The sequence below is a fragment of the Dermacentor silvarum genome, chromosome 1 (genome assembly GCF_013339745.2).
Source record: "Dermacentor silvarum isolate Dsil-2018 chromosome 1, BIME_Dsil_1.4, whole genome shotgun sequence".
In the NCBI taxonomy this organism is placed as follows: Eukaryota; Metazoa; Arthropoda; class Arachnida; order Ixodida; family Ixodidae; genus Dermacentor; species Dermacentor silvarum.
The window spans coordinates 359,800,626-359,812,452 of NC_051154.1; the positions used below are offsets into that span (position 1 = coordinate 359,800,626).

Consider the following 11,827-nt stretch of genomic DNA (forward strand, 5'->3'; position numbering starts at 1 on the left):
GGCGAGCGCATCGCGGAAATCTTCCACCCGGTATGGGCGGGCCCTGATATCACAATGTAAAAAAACTGTGTTCACAACAAAACGCCCTGTTGGCAAACTCGGCAAAACAACTTGGTACTCGTCCGCAACGACACTCCTGTTACCGCGGCCGCTCTGAGTCGCTGAAGCCGCTCCTACGGAGCCCGTCATCATGCGTCCGTCACGCTCGGTGGCCGGAAGCAGAATCCCCTCGGCCACGACTGCAAGAACAAAAGGATCTTTCTCTCCGCTGCTCACATTCCTGATTATGGCGAAACAAAAGAAAAACAATGCACGCAGTTGGCAGGATTCGAACCTGCGCGGGTACAACCCAATAGATTTCAAGTCTATCGCCTTAACCACTCGGCCACGACTGCAAGAACAAAAGGATCTTTCTCTCCGCTGCTCAGATTCCTGATTATGGCGAAACAAAAGAAAAACAATGCACGCAGTCGGCAGGATTCGAACCTGCGCGGGTACAACCCAATAGATTTCAAGTCTATCGCCTTAACCACTCGGCCACGACTGCAATTTGTTTTTTCTTTATTGCCTGCTTTGACACTAGCAAAAAACTACAAATGCATATATACAGTGCACCGACGTCACATCAGGCGGGATTGTCTTATTAAAATTTCTTGAGGCACACCAGCTCATCAAGAATGCTAACCCAGTCTGCGGGTTCACTCTGTGCACGATACACTTCTCGTATAAAAGAAACACTTTCAATGAAGTTCTCTCGCGTAGAGCGTACATTGGCGTCAGCATGACGAACAGCCATTCTCGTCTTCCACAAACTGTGGAGGCCCAGGACCATGAACATATCAAAAGGTATTCCTTGATCGCTTTCAACTGGCAGGAATCGAATTCCATACGGGGTTATGGGGAGTTCTTTTTTGAGAGTGCGCTGCAAGACATCCCAATGAAATACTGCGTCCCGACAATCAATGAAGGCATGTTCAATTGTTTCGGGCTTTCTACACAGCAAGCAGTTTGTTGTCCACAGTACGAATATTCCTTTCTGTTCAAGCCATATTTTAACGGGGAGGGTGTTTGTGTGTAGCTGGAAAAAAAAGTTTTCGCAGCAGGTCTTACAGGCATCCTTTTGACTCGTTTCAGCACATCTTTTCCTGGGCCTCCACAGTGAACCATCCTATACAGTGGGGTAGGTAGCATGCTGTCAACCAAATCGACGTACAGTTTTTTCTTTCTCTCTGAGCACAAATACTCCAACGAAAACCGTACACAGAGTATTCGAAAAGACGCAACTACTTCACGATAATAACCAGTCGCTCTTCTACTGATAACACTGGATGTAGTTAAAACAAATTCCGGCAGTTCTGTTGCCATTCGCGCCTGAATGACAGTGCGGAGAAAAGCATTTCTTTCATCGCGCAGGAAAAAGAACCGCGATACAATCTGTCTAATGAACAAGTGTGAGAGCCCAAGGCCTCCACTGCGAACACTGCGAAAAAGGTTTGTACGGCTGGTTCGCTCCCAAGTGGAGTTCCATATAAAGGTGGCAAAAACTCAGTGCACTTTTTGAACATTGACGCGAGACATGAACATTACTTGCAGTATATACCAGACTTTGGCAATCAAAAAAACATTGCAAGCTGAGGCACGCGTAAACACTGATAATCCCCGGCCTTGCCATCCCTTTATCTTTTCTTTCATCAATTCTGTTTGTCCGCTCCATAACTGCGTCGAGTCTTGATAGTGCTCAAGGGGCACACCTAGATAGGGTGCAGGCACAGTAGTCCATTGCATTCCGGCGAAATTAGTGGGCATCGCGTCCCAATTTCCATGCCATATGCCAACACTTTTTTCGAAGTTTATCTGGGCACCCGTGTACTTACAGAAAGATCTTGCCAGGCGGACAGCCTCGATAACGCTTTCCTTGTCTTCACAAAAGACGGCGACGTCATCTGCATAGGCTAGCATTTTAACTTCAGCGGCCTGCAGCCTAAAACCACGTATGTTTACATCATGGATGACTGCCATACAAAAAGGTTCGAGGTATACGGCAAAAAGCAATGGAGACAAAGGACAGCCTTGTCGTACAGACGAGCGGACTGGCACCTTCGAACTAAGGCATTTATTAATTACAATCTGCGTTGAACACTCTTCATAAGCCATTTTAACGCCCTCTAAAATGATGTTCCCAACATTGCAGTGCTTCAATATAGAGAAAAGCACCTCATGTGACACCCGGTCGAAGGCCTTCGCAAGGTCGAGTTGCAACATCGCCACCCGACCCCCAATGTCATCACAACATTCTAGCACATTCCTTGCAATGTGGGTGTTGGTGAAAATTGTGCGGCCTTTAATGCCACACGTCTGGTGTGGCCCTACAAGCCCCTTAATCACGCTTTGGAATCGTACAGCCAGTACTCTCATAAAGATTTTGTAATCTGTGTTGGTCAGACTTATCGGTCTGTATGAACCTACTAAAAGAAGCTTTTCCCGGTCATCGGTTTTAGGAATCAACACTACGTGTGACATGCGAAATCAGGGTGGCACTTTTTTAAATTCATACGCTTCTGAGAGTAGTCTGTGCAAGATACAGGAAAACTCTTGACTGAATGATTTGTAAAACTTGGCGCCTAGGCCATCTGGCCCTGGTGACTTTCCTGACGGCAACTCCTCTATCGCCCTTTCAATCTCTGGTACACTTATTGGCGTTTCAAGGCTTTCTCTAACACCGTCTTCCAACCTTGGCATTTCGCTCATGAATTCGCTGTCGAAGCCTAGTCCAGAGCGAGCCCCATTGCCGTACAATTCCCGATAATGCTCAACGATGGCTCTCTCGATTAAGGCAGCTTCTGACGTCACCTCGTTTTGAAAACGTATCTGCTTAATCTCGTTTCTTGACGCATGCCGCTTTTCATCGCTCATTGCCCGTTTGTTTGGCATCTCACCCATCCATAACCGTTCGCTCCGAGCACGTATAACTGCAGCTTTGTATCGCTCTGCGTCAATAACTTCCAGCTCATGTCTTACTTTCTTTACATTTTCCGTTACCTGATCATGAGCCGTATTTTGTACGCTCAAAAGAAATTCTAGTTGTCTTTGCAGCTTTCTTTGTTTCTGCAGTTCTTCATGCGGGCGGCTGCTTCCTCTTTCGATCGCAATGAACTTCACTTGGGCCTTAAATTCTTCCCATGCAGCCATAAATTTGTCATGCTTGTTTGTCATCAACTCTAATATCTTTTCCTTTACTCTGCGCACAAATGGCTCATCATCAAGCAACTTTTCGTTGAATTTCCAAATGTTCCAGTTGAATCGTGTTCTTTTAACTTTTTCCCCCATCGCGAAGCTCACTAAGCTATGATCCGTAAACGATAGCGGTGTGACATTATAGCTGTTACAAAGGGGGATCAAATCTAGTGAAACATACACTCTGTCCAGCCTTCATCGGCTGTTTCCTTGAATGTGCATGTACTGCGGAATCGTACCGTCAGTGAAAAGTTGACCCACATCTTCTAAGTTGTGGTCGTCAATTAGTAAGCCCAAAAAGAGAGCACTTTTGTCACGAACACGTTCCCCTCTGATTCGATCTTCCGCAGAACACACACAATTAAAATCACCAAGAAATATGATGTAGCGGTCACACTTTAGATACTGCTCTATATACTCAAAATACAACAATCGGTCGTTCACAATGTTCGGTGCATAAACGCATATGAGCCGCCACGACGCTCCAGAAAAAGAAAAATCGACAATGAGCATGCGGCCAGTTTGACATACAGTTACACTTTCTTCAATAATGCCAGCACTCTTCCGTATAAGCAACGCGCACCCGCCTGATGTACCATTAGCATGGCATACGCACACATTGTAATGCGCCGTGAAAGGCGTCACCATGCGATCGGTCTGCTCTTGAGTTTCGACCTTAGTTTCTTGTAAAGCGACAACATCGAGTTCCTTCTCCATACACAAGCGACTGAGTTGATACTGTCTCCTTCGCGCTCCGAGGCCACGAACATTTAAAGTGGCCACTCTCAATGCTGTCTCTAATTTCACCGTCATTAGTCTGTATAAGCAAGCCGATCGCAAGGTGCCGCTGGAAAACAAACCATCACAACACTTTGTAAAAAACTTTCCATAAACAAATGCTCAACGAAAAGCCGCTCTTACCACACGCGTACCTTTACGGTGTAAGCGTAGGCAAATTCTGAAGTGGCACCCATCTCTTGACGTCGCTAGTCCGGGCGCCCCAGTAGGCGCCAGGTCCTAGGTAGGCGGTTCTGCCGCCGTCCGTCTGTCCGGCGGGATGTTCGGTTTCGGGCGAATGGACGCCCGACGACTCGCCTGGGTTTTCTGCGGCGGTTCGTCTTTGGTCTCGTTGTCAAATTCCTCCTCATGGCCGCTCGTTACGTCCCTTGCTCTCTTCGTAGCCGCACTGCTTGCACTCGTGTCTGCGACGTCCATCATTGCAGTTGCTGGCCCGTGCTCTGCTGTACTTGCCCCAGCAGAGGCGAGTTCTATGGCCGTTTCTTCGTTGCCTTCTCCGTCACTTGTCTGCACTGCAGCTTTCTGTTCAGTAGTTACTACAGTTGCCACCTTCGAGGCTATGTAAGCCTGCTCAGTGGGCGTCGCAAATGTGTCGGCCGGCAGAACTTGCGCACGGAAAGACTCATCCACGTCTGCTTCATCCATTAACAGGTCAGCCACGTCCTCCCGAGGCGCCGGTCCCGTTACGGACGCGTAGGTCTTAACACACTCCGTCTCATCATGGCCGTAGCGCCGGCAAACAGCACATCTCGGGACGCGACAGTAACGTCGAACATGACCGGTGTTTCGGCATTTCAGGCAAAGTGGTGCTCTGCCTGGTACAACAACTAAGGCCTGCTCACCAGCGACACGAAGTTGATGAGGCAGGTCTTCCACGGTCATACCCGTCTTCAAAACCAACGACACCGCACGCGTTAAAGATGCTTTATCTTGCACTCCGTGGACACGCCATTTCTCCCGGAAGACGTCCATGACCTTCCCGTACGGTGAAATGGCGGTGCGTATGTCCTCGTCCCTCACGTTGTGTAACATCCAATGCAGCTTCAGCCGCACGGCCTGGTTTGCTGGATCAACAACGATGCACCGATGTTCATTCACTTTTACTTCCTTGGCGCTTGCAAGCCTTTTGACACCTTCATCGCTCTTGAAAGTCACTGCCCAAACATGGCTCATTTGATACGCCCCTAGGGCGATAACATCCGGCAGTAGGCCTAAGCTAGCCAGTGCGTCGCGGAAGTGCTCCAGCCGATACGGCCTGGCACGCACATCAGCATGTAAAAACAATGTATTTAAAACAATCCGACCTGTAGGCAGTTGAGGCAGCAAAACTTGATAGTCCGGGTCTTCTGAGCTAAAATTCCTGATACCGCGGCCCTGCTGGGCCGCTGAAGCCGTTCCTATGGAGCTCATGTTCGACACGTCCGCTCGCTAGCGCGGCAGAAAGCCGAATCCACTGAGCTATGCCCCCGACGTCCGAGATGGAGAGAAGGCACGTTCCGGAGCTTCAGACACGAAAATATTGCAAATAGAAAAATGACAAAGGGGGCACCCGGGTTTGAACCAGGGACCTCTCGATCTGCAGTCGAATGCTCTACCACTGAGCTATGCCCCCGACGTCCGAGATGGAGAGAAGGCACGTTCCGGAGCTTCAGACACGAAAATATTGCAAATAAAAAAATGACAAAGGGGGCACCCGGGTTTGAACCGGGGACCTCTCGATCTGCAGTCGAATGCTCTACCACTGAGCTATGCCCCCGACGTCCGAGATGGAGAGAAGGCACGTTCCGGAGCTTCGGACACGAAAATATTGCAAATAAAAAATAATAAAGGGGGCACCCGGGTTTGAACCGGGGACCTCTCGATCTGCAGTCGAATGCTCTACCACTGAGCTATGCCCCCGACGTCCGAGATGGAGAGAAGGCACGTTCCGGAGCTTCAGACACGAAAATATTACAAATAAAAAATAATAAAGGGGGCACCCGGGTTTGAACCGGCGACCTCTCGATCTGCAGTCTAATGCTCTACCGCTGAGCTATGCCCTTTTTTTTATTTATTGCCGGTCTTTGACAATGTACACTGCACACGGTATAGAAACAGACATCACAAAAAGAACACCTACAGAACATACTGAAAAACATGAAAGCCATCAGCCCAACATGGACTGGCGTTGTCAAACTAAGATTCTTTTAAAGCTGTCAGAGGTTCTATCCTTGACAGCCAATCGGGTACAATATCTTGCATTTTCTTAATTTCAATGAAACGAGACATACTTTCTCGAAAATAAATACGAGCAGGCCTAGCATCTGGGTCGCAATGGTACCCTGCCATTCGTGCCCGCCATAAACAGTGGAGGCCATTGAGCATAATTAGGTCGTATGGAACCCCGTCCTCATTGTCAATCGGTAAGTACCTGATCCCATGCGGATTCAACGGAAACTCCTTCTTGATTGTCCGTTTTAGGACGTCCCAGAAGTACACCCCTTCCCAGCAATGCAAAAACACATGATCTACAGTTTCAGGTTGCTTGCAAATCAAGCAGTGTGGGCCCCATGGTACAAGGAAGCCGCGTTCTTCCATGAACGTCTTCACTGACAGTGTTCCTGTGTGTAGCCTAAAAAAGAATGTTTTTGCCCCAGTAGGCACCTCCATTCTTTTCACCCGTTTAAGGACATCCTGTCCTGGTCCTCCCCTGTATATCGCTCTGTACAATGGCACTGGAAAAATAATATCGCATACATCTTTATATAATGTCTTTCTTTTCACGGCAGATAAATAATCGAAAGAAAAACGCACAGAAAGAAAGCACACACTGTCGACTACCTCTTTAAGATAGCCGCGAATCGTTCCTGGCATACTATTGGTACTAACAATGAGCGCCGGCAGCGCAGCTCTTCATCTGAGCTGTAATAGCGTACGCAGAAAAGGATCACGCACATCTCGAAAAAACAAAAATCTATTGACAAGCTGTCGTACAAAAAGATGCGCCAAGCCCAGGCCACCTTCCTTCACCCGCCTGAACAGGTTTGTTCGGCTACATCTTTCCCAGTTAGAGCCCCAGATAAAAACGGCGAACACTCTGTGCAATCTTTGCACATTTACCCTTGAACAAAACAACGTCTGCATGACGTACCACAACTTCGTAATGAAAAACAAATTACATACAGTTGCCCTTGCGAAAATGGACAGGTTGATGCCTTTCCACCTGTCTGCTTTTTCTTTTGTTTCTTTTATTTGGTTCGTCCAGTATTCCTCGCTCTGTTTGTAGCTATCCAAGGGAACACCGAGATACTTGGTAGGGGTTTTCACCCAGCTCACATTCGCAAAGTTGTCCGGGGCCGAGGACCACTCTCCGTGCCACAAACCGAGGGACTTACCCCAGTTCACTTTACTGCCCGTTACATCACAAAACTGTTTCACCACGCGTATTGTTTCCGTTACGCTTTCTCTGTTTGTACAACACACGGCGATATCATCTGCATATGCCAGGAGCTTGACTTCTGCGGCTGCCAAGCTATAACCGCGTATTTGATCGTTCTCAGTTATCGCCAAACACATCGTTTCAATGTAAACTGCAAACAAAAGAGGACTGAGGGGGCAGCCTTGACGCACAGAACGCATGACGTTAATGGGGGCCCCCAATGATTTATTCACAATTAAACGTGTTGTGCAGTTCTGATACGCCAATGCCACTCCCTCAGTGATGATGGCACCTACATTAACGTGATCCAGAATGGCAAACAAAATATCATGATACACACAGTCAAAAGCTTTCTCTAGGTCAAGCTGGAGCACTGCGACGCCATCGTAAGTGAGGTCACAGCACTCGAGCACGCACCGCATCGTGTGAATATTCGAAAAAATTGACCTCCCTTTGATCCCACACGTTTGGTGGTCTGCGACGATTTCTTTGATGACGCTTTGAAGTCTGGCTGCCGAAACCTTCATGAAAGTCTTATAGTCGACATTGGTTAAAGTTATCGGCCTATAAGATGTCACGAGCCTAAGTTTCTCCGCTTTGTCACTCTTAGGTATCAAGATGGTATGCGCTTTACCAAAAGAAGGCGGCAAAGCTTTGTTCACATACGCGTCGTTAAACAGGCCTGTTAGCAGGGGCGAAAGTTCTTTCTTGAAGGCTTTATAAAAACAAGCGCTCAGACCGTCAGGTCCAGGTGATTTGCCATTGTTCAAATCATTTATTGCTTTTACGACTTCGTGTTCTCTTATAGTCCCTTCTAATCGGTCCTTCGTGTCGTCACTCAATCGCGGCATGCGACTGAGAAAGACCCTTTTGAACTCATCTACATTAGCTTCTTGATATGCAAACAGTGACTGGTAATACTCTAAAAACGCTCGGCCTATGCTCTTATTATCTTCGACTAGTGTGCCATTCCACGAGATCTTATCGACATGATTACGTCGACCATGAGCTTTTTCAAGTCCTAGTGCCCTTTTGGTGGGCGTCTCCCCCGCTACTAATGCGTTTGCTCTTGCGCGCACAATCGCACCTTGATAGCGTTCTTTGTCCAACTGTTCGATTTTTTCTTTGATGGTTCGCATATCTTGCTTATACGCCCCTGGCTCTTCGCACTCCAGCGCTATCAGCTGATTAAGTATCTTTCGTAAGTCTCGTTCTTTCATTTCCCTCTCAAACTTTAAGCAGCTAGATCTTTCTATTGCTTTCATTTTTACCTTCTGTTTGAACCATTCCCATTTCTCTGCTATTGTTTCAATACATTCATCGCTTACTTCCATAACGGCCTCATGAATTGCATCTACAAATGGCGCGTCTTTTAGAAGTAAGGCATTCATTTTCCATTGGTCCCAGTTAAAAGATTGACTCTTCTTCTTCATTCCTATGGTACACATCACCAAGCAGTGATCGGAGAACTACACAGGTGCAACAGAATAACTGTGGCACTTTGGAATCATGTCCTGTGACATGTACAAGCGGTCTAACCGCGCATGGCTACTGCCTTGAAATCGCGTATACCTCACTTCCCGCTCCCCCTCCAGACACTCACATACATCGTCTAGTTCACTTTCGCTGATCAGCCTAGACAATATATGACTGCTTTTATCGCGGATACCACCATTATTGCATCTATCCCGAGCACTCAAAACACAGTTGAAATCCCCCAACAAAAGCATGCACTTTTCACTGCTAATATACTGAAAAAGACTCGAAAAAAATAATGCACGTTCTTCTACCCCATTTGGCGCATATATGCATATAACTCGGAATTCAACTTTACAAAACACAAAATCGCAAATAACAATCCTTCCCGACGGACATGAAAACACACTTTGAACAACCAGGTCTCGTAACTTCTTAACAAACAGGACACATCCAGCGGACGTCCCTACCGCGTGGCTCACGACTGCATAATATCTAGTCGTGAAACGCCGCACCATGCTCCCGGTCTCTTCCTCCCCGTCTACCTTGATCTCCTGGACAGCTAAAACGTCTATGTCGTAGTCAGTGATCAACCGTAGTACTTGACATTGCCTACGGCTAGCCGCCAAGCCTCGCACGTTTAGTGTGGCAATGCTGAGAGACGGGTCAGGTGCCATGCTGTACTAAAGAATGAAGTAGGCCCGGAGCATGGTGCTTACCTCTCACGACTAGCCCTCGGCTAGCCGCCTCCGGAGCCGCCCGGCTTCCCGGCGTTGTTGGTGGTGTGCTGCGCTTTGTCCACAGGCCTTCTCTCGGGCGGAACATTCGGTTTGGGTTTGAAACCCGAACGCCTCCCAAGAGGCGCTTTTGCCGGCGGCCCATCCCCGGTGCTGGATGCTGCGTTATCCTTGTCTCCGGCGTCGTCTCGGGGGCGCTTGAAGGTTGCACCGAGACTAGCAGCCCGGTCCCCGTCGTTGGCAGCCTCGCTCTGTTCCATTTCTGAATCCTCGTCATCGCTTTCGCCTTCACTCGCACCTTCCTTTCGAAGGACAGCTTCCGTGTCGACCCGTGGCGGCCCAGTCACTTGCTCAGCAGCTTCGTCCACCTTGGCTTCAGCGCCCACCGGCACTGTCACGGTACTTGTTTTCGCTGGTGGCACTTGGTCTCCGGCTCCCTTGGCGGCGTCTTCAGCCTCGGCTGCATCCATCAGATTTTCGGCTGCCACTTCACTCACTGCTGGGCCTGTCGCTGTAGCGTACGTCTTCACGCAGTCGGCGTCGACGTGCCCAAAACGTCTGCAACGGGAGCAGCGCGGCACCTTACACTCTCGCCGGACGTGCCCAGTGCCCTGGCAACGCAAGCACTGCATAGGCCGACCGGGAACGACCACCAAAGCGAGTTCTCCGCCGACGCGGACCTGATGTGGAAGGTCCTCTACCTTGACGCCGGTCTTCAGCTTGAGGAGCACGGTCCGCGTGGTAGAGGTCTTGTCCCCCATACCTTGGACACGCCACCTCTCCTGGCTTACCTCATCCACGTTGCCGAAAGGCGCAAACGCCACCCGGACGTCATCGTCGGCAACGCCATACAGCAGCCAGTGAAGTCGAAGCTTCACCTGCTGGTCCTGTGGGTCGACGATGACGCACCGTCGCCCTTTCACTTGAAGTTCCTTCAGGGCCACCAGCCGTTTCGTGTTAGTCGCATCCTTAAGGGTCACCGCCCACACGTGATTGATCTGGTACGCCCCTATGCATACCACGCCAGGCAGCAAGCCCGTCGGCAGTAGGGCGTCTCTGAAGTCCTCGACCCTGTATGGTCTCGCACGTACATCCCCGTGTAAAAACAGGGTGTTAGTAGCCACTCGTCCTTTAGGTAGTTGCGGCAAAATAAAAGGGTAATCCTTCTCTTCGTCGTTGGTCCTGTTTCCGCGGCCAAAAGTGACCGCTGTCGCTGCCCCGGGAGAGGCCATGATTCACGAACCGTCACGCTCGGTGGCCGGAAGCAGAATGACCACTGAGCTATGCCCCCGACGTCCGAGATGGAGAGAAGGCACGTTCCGGAGCTTCAGACACGAAAATATTGCAAATAAAAAATAATAAAGGGGGCACCCGGGTTTGAACCGGGGACCTCTCGATCTGCAGTCGAATGCTCTACCACTGAGCTATGCCCCCGACGTCCGAGATGGAGAGAAGGCACGTTCCGGAGCTTCAGACACGAAAATATTGCAAATAAAAAATAATAAAGGGGGCACCCGGGTTTGAACCGGGGACCTCTCGATCTGCAGTCGAATGCTCTACCACTGAGCTATGCCCCCGACGTCCCAGATGGAGAGAAGGCACGTTCCGGAGCTTCAGACACGAAAATATTGCAAATAAAAAAATGACAAAGGGGGCACCCGGGTTTGAACCGGGGGACCTCTTGATCTGCAGTCGAATGCTCTACCACTGAGCTATGCCCCCGACGTCCGAGATGGAGAGAAGGCACGTTCCGGAGCTTCAGACACGAAAATATTGCAAATAAAAAATAATAAAGGGGGCACCCGGGTTTGAACCGGGGACCTCTCGATCTGCAGTCGAATGCTCTACCACTGAGCTATGCCCCCGACGTCCGAGATGGAGAGAAGGCACGTTCCGGAGCTTCAGACACGAAAATATTGCAAATAAAAAATAATAAAGGGGGCACCCGGGTTTGAACCGCACTGTAAGCAAAAATGAGCCGAGATGGGAGTAAATGACTTGTCCTCTAGCGCATTCCCAGATGGGAGTGCGATATACTCCGGTCAGGCGGAGTAAAAAGTTTACTCCCCTGCTGAACGGAGGTTTTGGGTGGAATGATGGGAGTATATGTTTACTCCCCTGTTGAGCTGAACGGAGGGTTTGGGTGGAATGATGGGAGTATATG

The 11,827-nt window shown here is 49.2% G+C and overlaps 9 non-coding genes across 9 annotated transcripts; all 9 read right to left on the reverse strand.

The window, feature by feature from the left end:
• Positions 1-313: 313 nt before the first annotated feature.
• On the reverse strand, positions 314-395 carry Trnas-uga (transfer RNA serine (anticodon UGA)). The gene has a single exon. It is a non-coding gene; the product is annotated as a tRNA-Ser (tRNA).
• A 70-nt stretch (positions 396-465) lies between these two features.
• On the reverse strand, positions 466-547 carry Trnas-uga (transfer RNA serine (anticodon UGA)). The gene has a single exon. It is a non-coding gene; the product is annotated as a tRNA-Ser (tRNA).
• A 5,025-nt stretch (positions 548-5,572) lies between these two features.
• Trnac-gca (transfer RNA cysteine (anticodon GCA)) lies at positions 5,573-5,644 on the reverse strand. The gene has a single exon. It is a non-coding gene; the product is annotated as a tRNA-Cys (tRNA).
• Positions 5,645-5,716: 72 nt separating this feature from the next.
• On the reverse strand, positions 5,717-5,788 carry Trnac-gca (transfer RNA cysteine (anticodon GCA)). The gene has a single exon. It is a non-coding gene; the product is annotated as a tRNA-Cys (tRNA).
• A 71-nt stretch (positions 5,789-5,859) lies between these two features.
• On the reverse strand, positions 5,860-5,931 carry Trnac-gca (transfer RNA cysteine (anticodon GCA)). The gene has a single exon. It is a non-coding gene; the product is annotated as a tRNA-Cys (tRNA).
• A 5,094-nt stretch (positions 5,932-11,025) lies between these two features.
• Trnac-gca (transfer RNA cysteine (anticodon GCA)) lies at positions 11,026-11,097 on the reverse strand. The gene has a single exon. It is a non-coding gene; the product is annotated as a tRNA-Cys (tRNA).
• A 71-nt stretch (positions 11,098-11,168) lies between these two features.
• Positions 11,169-11,240, reverse strand: Trnac-gca (transfer RNA cysteine (anticodon GCA)). The gene has a single exon. It is a non-coding gene; the product is annotated as a tRNA-Cys (tRNA).
• A 72-nt stretch (positions 11,241-11,312) lies between these two features.
• Trnac-gca (transfer RNA cysteine (anticodon GCA)) lies at positions 11,313-11,385 on the reverse strand. Its single transcript has one exon. It is a non-coding gene; the product is annotated as a tRNA-Cys (tRNA).
• Positions 11,386-11,456: 71 nt separating this feature from the next.
• Trnac-gca (transfer RNA cysteine (anticodon GCA)) lies at positions 11,457-11,528 on the reverse strand. Its single transcript has one exon. It is a non-coding gene; the product is annotated as a tRNA-Cys (tRNA).
• Positions 11,529-11,827: the final 299 nt, after the last annotated feature.